Source organism: Bos grunniens, chromosome 3 (assembly GCF_055505025.1).
Source record: "Bos grunniens cultivar Pamir isolate PY7600 chromosome 3, Bosgru_T2T1.0, whole genome shotgun sequence".
Lineage (NCBI taxonomy): Eukaryota > Metazoa > Chordata > Mammalia > Artiodactyla > Bovidae > Bos > Bos grunniens.
The window spans coordinates 66000191-66016291 of record NC_141167.1 but is presented as its reverse complement, the minus strand read 5'-3'; the positions used below and the strand labels follow the sequence as shown (position 1 = coordinate 66016291).

The 16101-nt window shown below is 39.2% G+C and overlaps 1 long non-coding RNA gene across 5 annotated transcripts in view; it reads left to right on the top strand.

Annotated features, from left to right (window-relative positions):
* The window catches only part of LOC147375741 (uncharacterized), a 629781-nt gene that overhangs the window by 158666 nt on the left and 455014 nt on the right, over positions 1-16101 (top strand). For 4 of the 5 annotated variants that reach the window (XR_015160409.1, XR_015160408.1, XR_015160415.1 and 1 more), the window contains one exon: positions 4054-4128. This is a non-coding gene — a long non-coding RNA (uncharacterized LOC147375741). Of the gene's footprint in view, positions 1-4053; positions 4129-5792; positions 6966-16101 lie in introns of those variants that run through there. The other variant, XR_015160412.1, reaches the window with a different exon arrangement.

Here is a 16101-nt window from a genome sequence, read left to right as displayed (position 1 = left end):
AAATGTGTGTGCATGTGTCCTTAAATTTTAAATATCTCTTGAACTAAAGATTTTTACTTCCACTCTGCTTATTTCTATTTCTTCTGCACGAGAATCTGATTCTTTAGGACATAGGAAATTGTCAAGTTAAAATACTCCATAATTACTAAAATATGCCTAATGTTGATTTTTCTAAGTTGATATTCTCAAGTATGAGTGCTGTTCAATATATAGTTTCAAATATTTTTTTAACTTTAGAAAATTTTTGAGTTACAATTTTTAAAATTTGTTCCATTCCTTTGTTTTGGTTTTATTCTTTAGGGACTTAAATGTATACTTGGTCTTCTTTGCTGCTGCTGCTGCTGCTAAGTCCCTTCAGTCATGTCTGACTCTGTGCAACCCCATAGACGGCAGCCCACCAGGCCCCGCCATCCCTGGGATTCTCCAGGCAAGAACACTGGAGTGGGTTGCCATTTCCTTCTCTAGTTCATGAAAGTGAAAAGTGAAAGTGAAGTCGCTCAGTCATGTCCGACTCTTTGTGACCCTATGGACTGCAGCCCACCAGGCTCCTCCGACCATGATCTTCTTTGACTATCCTTCATATTTCTCACTCAATCTTGCATCCTTTTAATGTTTATAAATTAAAAGTGTTTCTCTTTTTAAAGTGATCCTTTTTAAAAAATCTAAGGCCTTGCATATATCATTTAGTCACAAAAAACTCAGCTTTGGGGGTGGATTGGGCATTACTTGGATACGAATATTTTACTACATATATAGTTCACTAATTTGACATCCTGGAGTGTGAAGGCAAGTGGGCCTTAGTAAACATTGCTATGAACAAAGTTGGTGAGGGTGATGGAATTCCAGCTGAGCTATTTCAAATTCTAAAAGATGATGATGTCAAAGTGCTGCGATCATTATGCCAGCAAATGTGGAAAACTCAGCAGTGGCCGTAGGACTGTAAAAGGTCAGTTTTCATTTCAATCCTAAAGAAAGGCAATGCCAAAGAATGTTCATACTTCCATACAATTGCACTCATTTCGTATGCTAGCAAAGTAATGCTCAAAATTCTCCAAGCTAGGCTTTAACAGTATGTGGACTGAGAACTTCCAGATGTACAAGCTGGTTTTAGAAAAGGCAGAGGAACCAGAGATCAAATTGCCAACTAGATCATAGAAAAAGCAAGGAAATGCCAAAAAAAAAAAAAAAAAAAAATCTGTTTCATTGACTACTCTAAAGCCTTTGCCTGTATAGATCATAACAAATTGTGGAATATTCTTAAAGATATGGGAATACCAGACCACATTACCTGCCTCCTGAGAAATCTATATTCAGGACAAGAATTAACAGTTAGAACTGGACATGGAACAACAAACTGGTTCAAAATTGGGAAAAGAGTATGTCAAGGCTGTATACTGTCACCCTGCTTATTTAACTTATATGCAGAGTATATCATATGAAATGCTGGGCTGGATGAAGCACAAGCTGGAATCAAAATTACTGGGAGAAATATCAACAACCTCAGATATGGAGATGACACCACCCTTATGGCAGAAAGCAAAGAGGAACTAAAGAGCCTCTTGATGAAGGTGAAAGAAGAGTGTGAAAAAGCTGGCTTAAAACTCAGCATTTGAAAGACAAAGATCATGGCATCCATCCCATCACTTCAGGACAAATAGATGTGGAAAAGGTGGAAACAGTGTCAGATTTCATTTTCATGGGCTACAAAATCACTGCAGATGTTGACTACAGCCATGAAATAAAAGACGCTTGCTTCTTGGAAGAATAGCTATGATCAACCTAGACAGTATATTAAAAAGCAGAGACATCACTTTGCCAACAAAAGTCTGTCTAGTCAAAGCTATGGCTTTTCCAATAGTCATGTGCGGATGTGAGAGTTGGACCAGAAAGAGGTCTGAGCACTGAAGAGTTGATGCTTTTGAACTGTGGTACTAGAGAAGACTTTTGAGAGTCCCTTGGACTGAAAGGACATCAAACCAGTCAATCCTAAAAGAAATCAATCCTGAATATTCATTGGAAGGACTGGCACTGAAGCTGAAGCTCCAATACTTTGTCTACCTGATGTGAAGAGCTTACTCATTGGAAAAGACTCTGATGTGGGAAAGATTGAGGGCAAGAGGAGAAGGGGGCAACAGAGAATATATGGTTGGATGGTACCACTGACTCAATGTACATGAGTTTGAGCAAACTCAGGGAGATAGTGAAGGATAGGGAAGCCTGGCGTGCTGCAGTTCATGGGGTTGCAAAGTGTTGGACATAACTTAGTGACTGAACAGCAACAAATTTGACAAATATTTACAGAGAACCCAAAATTCCAGGCAATGTGCTAAGTCAGTTATAAACATGACAGACTGCAAATACGCTCTTTTTAAGAAAGGAAACAGACATTGACCAAATAATTAGTGTAATGACTTTTTTAGCTAAACATGTCCCATGAGAATTTATAATAAAGGGATGGATTCATTTTATGTTGCTGCTATAAAAAATTAATACAAACATCGTGGCTTAAAACAACACAGCTTTATTGCCTACAATTCTGGAAGTCAGAAGTCTAACATAGGTCTCACTGGGCTATCATCAGTGTGTTTAGATGCTCTAGGCAAGGATCTGCTTCCTTGCTTATTCCAGTCGGACTCGACTGAGCAACTTCACTTTCACTTTTCACTTTCCTGCATTGGAGAAAGAAATGGCAACCCACTCCAGTGTTCTTGCCTGGAGAATCCCAGGGACGGGGGAGCCTGGTAGGCTGCCATCTATGGGGTCGCACAGAGTCGGACATGATTGAAGTGACAGCAGCAGCAGCAGCAGAGGCTCAGTTCAGTTCAGTTCAGTCGCTCAGTCATGTCCGACTCTGCGACCCCATGAATTGCAGCACGCCAGGCCTCCCTGTCCATCACCAACTCCCGGAGTTCACTCAAACTCATGTCGATCGAGTTGGTGATGCCATCCCTCATCCTCTGTCGTCCCCTTCTCCTCCTGCCCCCAGTCCCTCCCAGCATCAGGGTCTTTTCCAGTGAGTCAACTCTTTGCATGAGGTTGCCAAAGTATTGGAGTTTCAGCTTTAGCATCAGTCCTTCCAATGAACACCCAGGACGGATCTCCTTTAGGATGGACAGGTTGGACCTCCTTGCAGTCCAAGGGACTCTCAAGAGTCTTCTCCAACACCACAGTTCAAAAGCATCAATTCTTTGGTGCTCAGCTTTCTTCACAGTCCAACTCTCACATCCATACACGACCACTGAAAAAACCATAGCCTTGATTAGATGGACCTTTGTTGGTGAAGTAATGTCTCTGCTTTTGAATATGCTATCTAGGTTGGTCATAACTTTCCTTCTGAGGAGTAAGCATCCAAGGAGTAAGAGTTCTAGAGGCTACCTGCATCCTTTTGCTTGTGGATCCCTTTCTACATTTTCCATGCTTGCAGTGGTGGATTGAGTCCTTTTTCACATTTACTCTGATCACCTCTTTTGATCCTTTTTCCATATTAAGAATGGTGTATTACAGTAGACCCATCTGAATAATCTAGGTTACTTTTCCTATCTTAAGGTCAGCTGATTAGCAACGTTAGTTCCATCTGCAATCTTAATTCTCCTTTTACCGTGTAATATAACAAATTAAGCAATTTCTAGGGATTAGGACATCATTGAAGGGCCATTATTCTGCCTATAACATGATCTTAATCTACCTAGAGAAAGAGTGTCAGAGTAAGCTTTCATTTTTATACTGATTGACATTTACATTGAAACCTGAAGAATAGATGTAAATATGCCAGATAAAAAGAAGACAAAACAGGGATATAGGTGAGGATGCAGGACAGCAAGTTCAAGACTATTGCAATAGTTCAGATGGTCAATAAGCCTGACTTAACCAAAAAGGGTGGCAGTAAAATTAGAGAGAAATAGATATATTCAAGATAGTAATAGTTCATTTTCAAGCCCTGAAATGTAACCTTATTATCTCCTGTTAGTTGTGTTTTTGTTTTGTTGTTGTCACAACATTCAATTTTCTGTCTTTATTTCCTAAGAATGCCTATGAAATGTTTTTGTTTTATAGATTCTGAGAACTGACCCTGGAAGAATCAAATAGGATCTTCTTCAGTGGAGTTACTGCAGGCACTTCTAGATGTAGGTAAGGTACAAATTTTAAAAAATCAAAATTTGCTTAATGTATTTATCTGTGTGAGCACAGCTTAACTTCTGATGCTAAAAGATTTAGGAAGGTTTGGCTCTGAGAGTTGAATTCTCTACCTAGTAGTTTGGTTTTCTTTGGTCAATCTATAATGATGTCTATATGAAGCATTTATATGGCCCCATCTTTATGAAGGCCCAATTATTAGCTTATTTGCCAGTTGGTACATCTTGAGTCTAAAATTGTTTGAAAAATGAACACCTGGGACTACTAGAGTGAAATAGTTTTCTAAGGCATTTTAAAAAGTATTTATTTGACTGTATCGGGCCTTAGTTACAGCGCATGGGATCTTTGACATTCTTTGTGGCATGTGGTTTCCAGTTCCCTGACTAGAGATTGAACCCAGGCTCCCTGTGTAGGAACATGGAGTCTTAGTCACTGGACCACCAGAGAGTATTTTGATTGGATATTTCTTAGCATGTTAATTTCTGTATATTTTATTATATTCAAGGCACTGGTGGTATCATCATTGACTTTCTTCCATATCTTGGCCTGTGTGAAACATTGGTAGGGCCTTTTGCCCTTAGTGTTTATTTATATGAGTTGATTTATTTAAGGAACAGAGATACGCAAGATAACTTCTGTTGAAAGTGGAGTAGGACAAAGGGAATGGGGAGCCTGAGGAAGACTGCACACTGTTCTCTCTTAGGAGAAAGGAGTAGCTCACTTTTCTAGAGAGGATCTGTTATTAGCTCTGAAGGCAGAGGTAGTTCTCTTTGGGGGCCCGTATGATAGAATAATGGAGGGATACATTCTGTTCATTTTTATGAAAGCCTAGAGAGGCTTCAGTGTAGTTAGGAACATAGCCTAACTTCAACACTTTGGCGCTGGTAGTTTTGGGTACCCTGGGGACAGCATCTTAGGCAGGGAACCTTTGTTTTAAAAAGGATGGTACTGGTAGTAATGCAGGTGAAAAATTGCCTTCAAGTAAATTTCTGAGCAATAGAAATCTAGAAGCAGAGGGTGGGGTGGGGGGAAGAAGAGACACACGGTAAATACAAGATGTTGTATTTCTGAGAACTTGTGAGAAAACCCCCAGCCCTTCATACATAGCTTGAGAGAACTGAGTGGAGGCTGAGTTCCAGCATTATACAGAGGTAACTGAAATTTGGGTTGTTGCTCTTTGGGTAACCTCATTGCTGTCGGCATTTTGTAGAGGACTGGGAAGATTTTGGATTATAATTCCTGTTACAATTCAGAATAAAGTATCAACTATTCTACTGAACGAGTCATGGCTGGAGATAGCTTTGGAGAATAATTTGCACTGTTAGTTTGATGGCTAACACAGCTAAGATAACTTTCATATTTGAGGAGCTGTGTTCTTAAATTCAGAACTTGTTGGCATAGCCACAGCTTGAGACCTCAGTTGTTTTGCAAAGCAGAAGCGTAGCAATTCTGATCCTCAAAGGAATCTAGATTAAACATGTTATCAAAATAATAGTGCCATGCTCAGGTTACATTTTGAAGCTGACTAGCCATGCCACACTAAGCTAAGATCTATAGTATAGAAGGTAAGAGGAGCTTTTTATATATTATCCTTTTAATTTACACACAACTTCAGAATAGGTGTTCTCATTTTTAAAAATGACTATACTGTTTAACAGAAGAACTGTACAAAAAAGATCTTCACGACCCAGATAATCACGATGGTGTGATCACTGACCTAGAGCCAGACATCCTGGAATGTGAAGTCAAGTGGGCCTTAGAAAGCATCACTACGAACAAAGCTAGTGGAGGTTATGGAATTCCAGTTGAGCTATTCCAAATCCTGAAAGATGATGCTGTGAAAGTGCTGCACTCCATATGCCAGCAAATTTAGAAAACTCAGCAGTGGCCACAGGACTGGAAAAGGTCAGTTTTCATTCCAATCCCAAAGAAAGGCAATACCAAAGAATGCTCAAACTACCACACAGTTGCACTCATCTCATACACTAGTAAAGTAATCCTCAAAATTCTCCAAGCCAGGCTTCAGCAATATGTGAACTGTGAACTTCCTGATGTTCAAGCCGGTTTAAGAAAAGGCAGAGGAACCAGAGATCAAATTGCCAACATCCGCTGGATCATCAAAAAAGCAAGAGAGTTCCAGAAAACATCTATTTCTGCTTTATTGTCTATGCCAAAGCCTTTGACTGTGTGGATCACAATAAGCTGTGGAAAATTCTGAAAGAGATGGGAATACCAGACCACCTGATCTGCCTCTTGAGAAATTTGTATGCAGGTCAGGAAGCAACAGTTAGAACTGGACATGGAACAACAGACTGGTTCCAAATAGGAAAAGGAGTTCATCGAGGCTGTATATTGTCACCCTGCTTATTTAACTTATATACAGAGTACATCATGAGAAATGCTGGACTGGAAGAAACACAAGCTGGAATCAAGATTGCTGGGAGAAATATCAATCACCTCAGATATGCAGATGACACCACCCTTAAGGCAGAAAGTGAAGAGGAACTCAAAAGCCTCTTGATGAAAGTGAAAGTGGAGAGTGAAAAAGTTGGCTTAAAGCTCAACATTCAGAAAATGAAGGTCATGGCATCCGGTCCCACCACTTCTTGGGAAATAGATGGGGAAACAGTGGAAACAGTGTCAGACTTTATTTTTCTGGGCTCCAAAATCACTACAGATGGTGACTGCAGCCATGAAATTAAAAGACGCTTACTCCTTGGAAGGAAAGTTATGACCAACCTAGATAGCATATTGAAAAGCAGAGACATTACTTTGCCAACAAAGGTTCGTCTAGTCAAGGCTATGGTTTTTCCTGTGGTCATGTACGGATGTGAGAGTTGGACTGTGAAGAAGGCTGAGCACCGAAGAATTGATGCTTTTGAACTGTGGTGTTGGAGAAGACTCTTGAGAGTCCCTTGGACTGCAAGGAGATCCAACCAGTCGATTCTGAAGGAGATCAGCCCTGGGATTTCTTTGGAAGGAATGATGCTAAAGCTGAAACTCCAGTCCTTTGGCCACCTGATGCGAAGAGTTGACTCATTGGAAAAGACTCTGATGCTGGGAGGGATTGGGGGCAGGAGGAGAAGGGGACAACAGAGGATGAGATGGCTGGTTGGCATCACTGACTCGATGGGCGTGAGTCTGGGTGAACTCTGGGAGTTGGTGATGGACAGGGAGGCCTGGCGTGCTGCGATTCATGGAGTCGAAAAGAGTCGGACACGACTGAGCGACTGATCTGATCTGATCTGATACTGTTTAAGAAGAATAACTTTATTTATAATGATAAATAATTTTTTCCTGTTATGAGAGCTTTTAAAATCTGTCCTTTTAGCAACTTTCAAATATATAATTCAGTATTATTAATTACTATTGTCATGCTGTACCTACAGCCCCATGATTTATTTATTTTATAGCTGAAAGTTCATACCTTGTTTATTTTTGCTCATCTTCAACCCCTGCCTCTGGCAACCATCAGTGTATTCTTTGAATATATAAGCTTTTTAAAAAAATTCCAAATGTAAGTGAGATTATAGAGTATTTATCTTTCTTTATCTGACTGATTCCACTTAGCATAATGCCCTCACATTCCATCCATGTTGTCACAAGTGACAAGCTGTCATTATTTTTTATGGCTGGATAGTATTTCACTGTATGTATGGACATACCACATCTTCTTTATCCATTCATTCATCCATCAATGAACATTTACATTGTTTCCATATCTTGGCTTTTAAATAATGCTGCAGTGAAATTCAGGAGGTGCATATATCTTTTCAAATCAGTGTTTCTGTTTTCTTTGGATAAATACCCCGAATTGGAGTTGCTGAATCATATAGTAGTTTTATTTTTAATTTTTTGAGGAACTTTCACACTGATTTCCATGGTGGGTGCACCAATTTACATTCACACTACAGTATACAAGGGTTCCCTTTTCTCCACATCCATGACACACTTGTTTTTGGTAATAGCCATTCTAACAGGTGTTACCTCATTGTGGTTTTGATTATGGATGTTGACATCTTTTCATGTATTTGTCTGTCATTTATATTTCTTAGAAAAATGTCTAGTTATGTTTTCTGGTCATTTTTTAAGTTGGATATTTTATGTTATTGAATTGTATTAATATGAATTCTTTACATATTTAGGATATAGCTTCTTATCAGATATATGATTTGTAAATATTTTCTCCCATTCAGTAGGTTGACTTTTCATTTTGTTGATAATTTTCGTTTGCCATGCAGAAAGTTTTCTGTTTAGTGTAGTCCTGCTTGTATATTTTTGTTTTTGTGGCCTTTGCTTTTGGAATCAGATTCAAAAAATCATTGCTAAGACTGATGTCAAGGAATTTACTGCCATGGTTTCTTCTTGGAGTTTTGTGGTTTTAGTTCAGGTCTTAGATTCAAGTCTTTAATCCATTTTGAATTAATTTTTGTGTATGGTGTAAGATAATAGTCTATTTTCCTTCTTTTGCATGTGGTTGTTCAGTTTTCCCAACAGCATTTATTAAAGAGACTGTCTTTTCCTCATTGTATATTCTTGGCTCCTTTGTCATAAATTAACTGACCATATCAGTTCAGTTCAGTTCAGTTCAGTCGCTCATTAATGTCCGACTCTTTGTGACCCCATGAATCGCAGCATGCTAGGCCTCCCTGTCCATCACCAACTCCTGGAGTTCACTCGAACTCACGTCCATTGAGTTGGTGATGCCATCCAGCCATCTCATCCTCTGTTGTCCCCTTCTCCTCCTGCCCCCAATCCCTCCCAGCATCAGAGTCTTTTCCAATGAGTCAACTCTTCGCATGAGGTGGCCAAAGTACTGAAGTTTCAGCTTTACCATCATTCCTTCCAAAGAACACCCAGGACTGGTTTCCTTTAGAATGAACTGGTTGGATCTCCTTGCAGTCCAAGGGACTCTCAAGAGTCTTCTCCAACACCACAGTTCAAAAGCATCAATTCTTTGTCACTCAGCCTTCTTCACAGTCCAACTCTCACATGACCACAGGAAAAACCATAGCCTTGACTAGACGGACCATTGTTGGCAAAGTAATGTCTCTGCTTTTCAACAGGCTATCTAGGTTGGTCATAACTTTCCTTCCAAGGAGTAAACGTATACATGTGGTTTATTTCCGGGCTTTCTATTCAGTTACATTGATCTCTGTGTTTGTTTTTATGTCCATTCTATGCTATTTGATTGCTGTTGTTACTTTATTTCTACATGTGGAAACTTAAGCTCAGAAATATTCCAAAAGCTTTCTAAACGCTCCATAACTATTAAGAAAGAATTCAAACAGGTCCCTGATTTCTTCCATGACTCCCTGTTGCTTACCTTCAAGGTAGTCCCAATAGTGACAGAACAGTGAAGAAGAGAAGCTGCTAACGTGAGTATCTAAAATTAAATAGCATTCCTTACATGTTTTGCAACATGAAGTTTATTTTCTGTTAGTTTCAGTTATGTTCAGTCAAGTTTTCACATTTATTAAGTTTCATAATCTACTTTCCCTTGTCTGGATCCAATATTATGTGATGTTATGCATGCATTGTGGGTGCTCAGTGATAAAGAATGACCCTGCCAATGCAGGAGAAGCAGGAGGTACGGGTTCAACCCCTGGGTTGGGAAGATCCCCTGGAGGAGGAAATGGCAACCCACTCCAATATTCTTGGCTGGAGAATCCCATGGACAGAGGAATCTGGCAAGGTGCAATATACGGGGTTGCAAAGAGTCAGACATGACCGAGCATGCACACATAGTGTGAATTGTATTAAAAAACAAATAGAACTTAAAAATCTCTCTCCCTCTTGTCTTTGTCAGAGTTATTTCTTCTCCTTGGTAGAGTTGGTATCTTCATTTCACATTGAACCAAACACTTTTAGCTCAATTGTTGGTAGTGGTTTGGAAATACTGGTTTCTTTGACCTTTGAATGCATCCATGAGATTACACACTTTTTAATAGAACAGCTACTGAAGTTTTGGACCTTGTTTGTTATAGTAACTAGCGTTATACTAATTTATATGCCTCTCATCTAATAATGCATTTGATTTTGGTTCTTTTAAGTATAAAAAACAGATGCCTACTAAGGTTGCCTGAAGAAAAGGAAGACTTTTTCTTGTGTGGATTGAAATTGTATAGGGAAGTCCAGAGGTCTCTTTTGTCACATCTCTACTCCAATTGAGTGACTGTACTGTTCTTGTTTGACCAAGAGTTCACCTCGCCTTGTCAGTCAGTCAGTCAGTTCAGTCACTCAGTTGTGTCCGACATTTTGTGAACCGTGAACCGCAGCACGCCAGGCCTCCCTGTCCATCACTAACTCCCGGAGTTTACCCAAACTCCTATCCATTGAGTTGGTGATGCCATCTAACCATCTCATCCTCCATCATCCCCTTCTCCTCCTGCCCTCAATCTTTCCCAACATCAGGGTCTTTTCAAATGAGTCAGCTCTTCAGAGCAGTTGGCCAAAATACTGGACTTTCAGCTTTAACATCAGTCCTTCCAATGAACACCCAGGACCGATTTCCCTTAGGATGGACTGGTTGAATCTCCTTGCAGTCCAAGGGACTTTCAAGAGTCTTCTCAGCACAACAGTTCAAAAGAATCAATTCTTCTGCACTCAGCCCTCTTTATAGTCCAACTCTCACATCCATACATGACCACTGGAAAACAGCCTTGACTAGACGGACGTTTGTTGGCAAAGTAATATCTCTGCTTTTTAATATGCTGTCTAGGTTGGTCATAACTTTCCTTCCAAGGAATAAACGTCTTTTAATTTCATGGCTGCAAACACAATCTGCAGTGATGTTGGAGTCCTCAAAATAAAATCAGCCACTGTTTGCACTGTTTCCGCATCTATTTGCCATAAAGTGATGGGACTGAATGCCATGATCTTAGTTTTCTGAATGTTGAGCTTTAAGCCAACTTTTTCACTCTCCTCTTTCACATTCATCAAGAGGCTCTTTAATTCTTCTTCACTTTCTGCCATAAGGGTGGTATCATCTGCGTATTTGAGGTTATTGATATTTCTCCTGGCAATCTTGATTCCATCTTGTGCTTCTTCCAGCCCAGCGTTTCTCATGATGTACTCTGCATAGAAGTTAAATAAGCAGGGTGGCAATATACTGCCTTGACATACTCCTTTTCCTATTTGGAACCAGTCTGTTGTTCCATGTCCAATTCTAACTGTTGCTTCCTGACCTGCATACAGGTTTCTCAAGAGGCAGGTCAAGTGGTCTGGTATTCCCATCTCTTTCAGAATTTTCCACAGTTTATTGTGATCCACACCGTCAAAGGCTTTGGCATTGTCAATAAAGCAGAAATAGATGTTTTTCTGGAACTCTCTCGCTTTTTCAATGATCCAGTGGATGTTGGCAATTTGATCTCTGGTTCCTCTGCCTTTTCTAAAACCAGCTGGAACATCTGGAAGTTCATGGTTCACATATTGCTGAAGCCTGGCTTGGAGAATTTTGAGCATCACTTTGCTAGCATGTGAGATGAGTGCAACTGTGTGGTAGTTTGAGCATTCTTTGGCATTGCCTTTCTTTGGGATTGGAATGAAAACTGACCTTTTCCAGTTCTTGTACTCTATGCCTTTTCTGTTCTCTCACATCTTTAGCTTGTAAATAGCTTTGGCCTGCTACGGCTCTTACCCAATTCTGTGAATATTTTCACATGCAACGTCATTTCTAACTAACCAGTCATGTTTATTTTTCCAGTTTTGTTGAAAATAAAATGTAATTTGCCAGCTTTATTTTTTAACTTAACATTGACTATAATTTTATTGTTCAGTGTAAATTACAGTGCCAGATTATTAACTATAAAATCAGGAATTTTTCATCATTATTTATTCCTTTGTGTTCTTATCATGTGTAGTTCTTCTTGCATGGTTATATATAACTAAAAGCCTTGCCTAAAGTATCTGAAGAATCAAAAAATGACTTCCATAATCAGTATTTGGAGGTCCAGATTTCTTTCATAAGTCATATATGGTAATGATCGAAAATAATTTCTATGCATTGTCTGGAAACATCCATGTATATACATCTTATTTTTACATTCTTCCTGCACTTTATTTATTTATTTTTTTCGGTCTTTCTGGACTTTTATTTTTAGCTTAAAATTCTTCTTTGACAGTAAGGCCAGGTCTTCCAAAAACACACTGACATATACACACTGCTATACAGAAAACAGACAACCAATAAGAACCCACTTCATAACACAGGGAACTCCCTCAGTACTCTGTAATGGCCTACATGGGAAAAGAATTTAAAAAAAGAGTGGATGTATTCATTTGTGGGCTTCCGTGATGGCTCAGATGATAAAGAATCTGCCTGCAATGTGGGAGACCCTAGGTTCAGTCCCTGAATCAGGAAGGTTCCCTGGAGAAGGGGATGGGTACCCACTCCAATATTCTTGCCTGGAGAATCCCATGGACAGAGGAGTCTGGCAATCTATAGTCCATGAGGTTGTAAAGAGTCGGACACGATTGAGCGACTAAGACTTTCATATTCATATGCATAACTGACCCAATCTGCTGCAGGCCTGAAAACAACACAACCTGCAAATCACATACACTAAAAAAAAAAAAAAAAAAAAGACTGGCAGGTGTTTTCCAGTTAGAGTAAAAACACTGAAGGATTGATATGGAGTCTTTTTTTTAAAAACTAATTTTTATTGGACTACAGCCTTTTCACAATGCTGTGCTAGATTCTGCTGCACAGCAAAGTGAAGCAGCCACATGCACACATAAATCCCCCCTCTTTTGAATTTCCTTCCCATCCTGGTTACCACAGAGCCCCGAGCAGAGCTCCCCATGCTATACAGCAGGCTTTCACCAACCATCCACTGTATACATGGCAGTGTATGTATGTCAATTCCAATCTCCCAGTTTATCCCACCCTCTCTTCCCCTCCTAGAATCTATACATCTGCTCTCTACCTATGTGTCTCTGTTTCTGCTTTGTGAATAAGTTCATCTGTATCATTTTTCTAGATTCCACATATAAGTGATATTATATACTTATTTTTCTCTTTCTGACTTACTTCACCCTGTTTAACAGTCTCTAGGTCCACCCATTTCTCTGCAAATTGCACAGTTTCATTCATTTAATGGCTGAAGGCAATGGCACCCCACTCCAGTACTCTTGCCTGGAAAATCCCATGGATGGAGGAGCCTGGTGGGCTGCAGTCCATGGGGCCGCTAAGAGTTGGACACGACTGAGCGACTTCACTTTCACTTTTCACTTTCATGCACTGGAGAAGGAAATGGCAACCCACTCCAGTGTTCTTGCCTGGAGAATCCCAGGGACGGGGGAGCCTGGTGGGCTGCCGTCTATGGGGTCACACAGAGTCGGACACGACTGAGGTGACTTAGCAGCAGTAATTAGTGATATTGGACATCTTTTCATGTGCTTGTTGGCCATCTATTAAGATGATCGTATGGTTTTTATTCTTCAATTTGTTAATATGGTGTATCATATTGGTTGATTTGCATATATTGAAGAATCCTTGCATCCCTGGGCTAAATCCCACTTGATCAGGGCATATGATCCTTTAATGTGTCATTGGATTCTGTTTGCTAAGTATTTTGTTGAGAATTTTTGCTTCTATGTTCATCAGTGATATTGGCCTGTAATTTTCTTTTTTATATCTTTATCTGATTTTGGTATCAGGGTGATGATAGCCTCATAGAATGAGTGGGAGAGTGTTCCTTTCTCTACAAGTTTTTGGAAGAGTTCGAGAAATATAGATGTTAGCTTTTCTCTAAATATTTGATAGAATTTGCCTGTGAAGCCATCTGGTCTTGGACTTTTGTTTGCTGGAAAATTTTAAATCAGTTTCAATTTCATTACTTGTGATTGGTCTGTTCATATTTTCTGTTTCTTCCTGGTTCAGCCTGGGAAAGTTTTCTACGAATTTGTCTTTCTAAGAATTTGTACACTTCTTCCAGGTTCTTTGAGTAGGCTCAGGGAATTGGTGATGGGCAGGGAAGCCTGGCGTGCTGCAATTCATGGGGTCACAAAGAGTAGGACACGACTGAGCGACTGAACTGAACTGAGCTGAAGAATTTGTTCACTTCTTCCAGGTTGCCCATTTTTTTGGCATGTGGTTGCTTGTAGTAGTCTGTCATGGCTCTATATTTCTGCAGTGTCAGGTGTAACTTCTCTTTTTACATTTTTAATTTTAGTGATTTGGGCTCTCTCTCTTTTTGTCTTGATGAATCTGGCTAAGGGTTTATCAGTTTTATTTATCTTCTCAAGGAAGCAACATTTAGTTTTATTGATCTTTGCTACCGTTTTCTTCAATTCCACTTCCTTAATTTTTGCTCTAATCTTTATGATTTATTTCCTTCTACTAACTTTGGGATTTGATGTTCTTCCTCTAGTTTCTTTAGGTGTAAAGTTAGGTTGTTTATTTGAAATTTTTCTTGTTTCTTAAGGTAGGATTTTATTGCTGTCAATAAATTGCTCTCAGATCCCTCTTAGAACCACTTGTGCTGCATCCTGTAGTCTTTTGGGTTGTGTTTTTGTTGTCATTTGTTTCTAGGTAATGGCACCCCACTCGAGTACTCTTGCTTGGAAAATCCCATGGATGGAGGAGCCTGGTAGGCTGCCGTCTATGGGGTCGCACAGAGTCGGACACGACTGAAGTGACTTAGCATAGCATAGCATAGCATTTTTTGATTACTTTTTTTATTTCTGCAGTTAGCCATTAGTCATTTAGTAGCATATTATTTAGCCCCATGTATTTGCGTTTTTTAGAGTATTCTTTCTATAATTAATTTCTAATCTCACAATGTTGTGATCAGAAAAGATGCCTGATGGAATTTCAGTTTTCTTAAATTTACTGTGGCTTGATTTGTGACCCAAGATGTGATCTATCCTAGAGAATGTTTTGTGTACACCTGAGAAGAAAGTGTATTCTGCTGTTTTGGATGGAATGTCCTATAAATATCAATTAAGTGTATCTGGTCTAATGTATCATTTAAGGTTTGTTTTTCCTTATTACTTTTCTGTCTGGATGATCTGTCTATTGGTGTAAATAGAGTGTTAAAGTCCCCTACTATTGCCTAGTTTTTTTTTTTTTTTTTTTTAAAGTCAGTCTGTTTTGGCTGCTAGTCCTTGGCTAGCCTATGACTATTTTTTAACCCTTGATTAATGCCTTTTGCTAACTTAAAATAAGGATAGCAGGACTTTTAGGACATTTTAGGAGGAGTGAACAATAATAGGGATTGTGGTGGCTCCACTATATACTACAAATAAATACCAATTTGTCAAAACTTATTATGCCTTATGTTTAAAATTCTAAAATGGCCATACGGATTCTTTGCAATATTTTTATTTTTTGTTCAGTTGCTAAGTCGTGTTTGACTCTTTTGAGACCCCAGGGATGATAGTTCACCAGATTCCTCTGTTCTTGGGATTTTCTAGGCAAGAATACTGGAGTGGGTTGCCATTTCCTTCTCCAGGGGATTTTCCTGATCCAGGGATTGAAGCTGCATCTTCTGCATTGCAGGCAGATTCTTTACTCCTGAGCTACCAGGGAAGCCCAATTTCTAGTATATGATACTTGGAACTGCTGAAAGAAGACTCTTTTATATTCAAATAGTATATATTTTAAGTGAGGTGGCTGTTGGAAATGAGATGTACCAGGTTTGGTCAAGTGTGGAATTTCTGATGTTTAAATATGGTTCACAGTTAAATGGACTATGGTTTTAATAGGGTCTGTTGATGGGTTAAATTGAAAAATACTTACCAAGTTATCTCCTATATCCTTATAAAGTTGTAAAGAGTTAGGTGAAGAATGGATTAACAGCAAAGTTACATATTTAAATCATCCAATCAACTAATATTTATTAAGCAACACTAGGTTCTGAAGAGGAGTTGGGTTGAAGTGATAAATTATAGATAGACCTTGTCTTATGAGTGGTCAGGAGTGAAAAGATAGAAACACATTCTGGACATTTATAATGGTGCAGT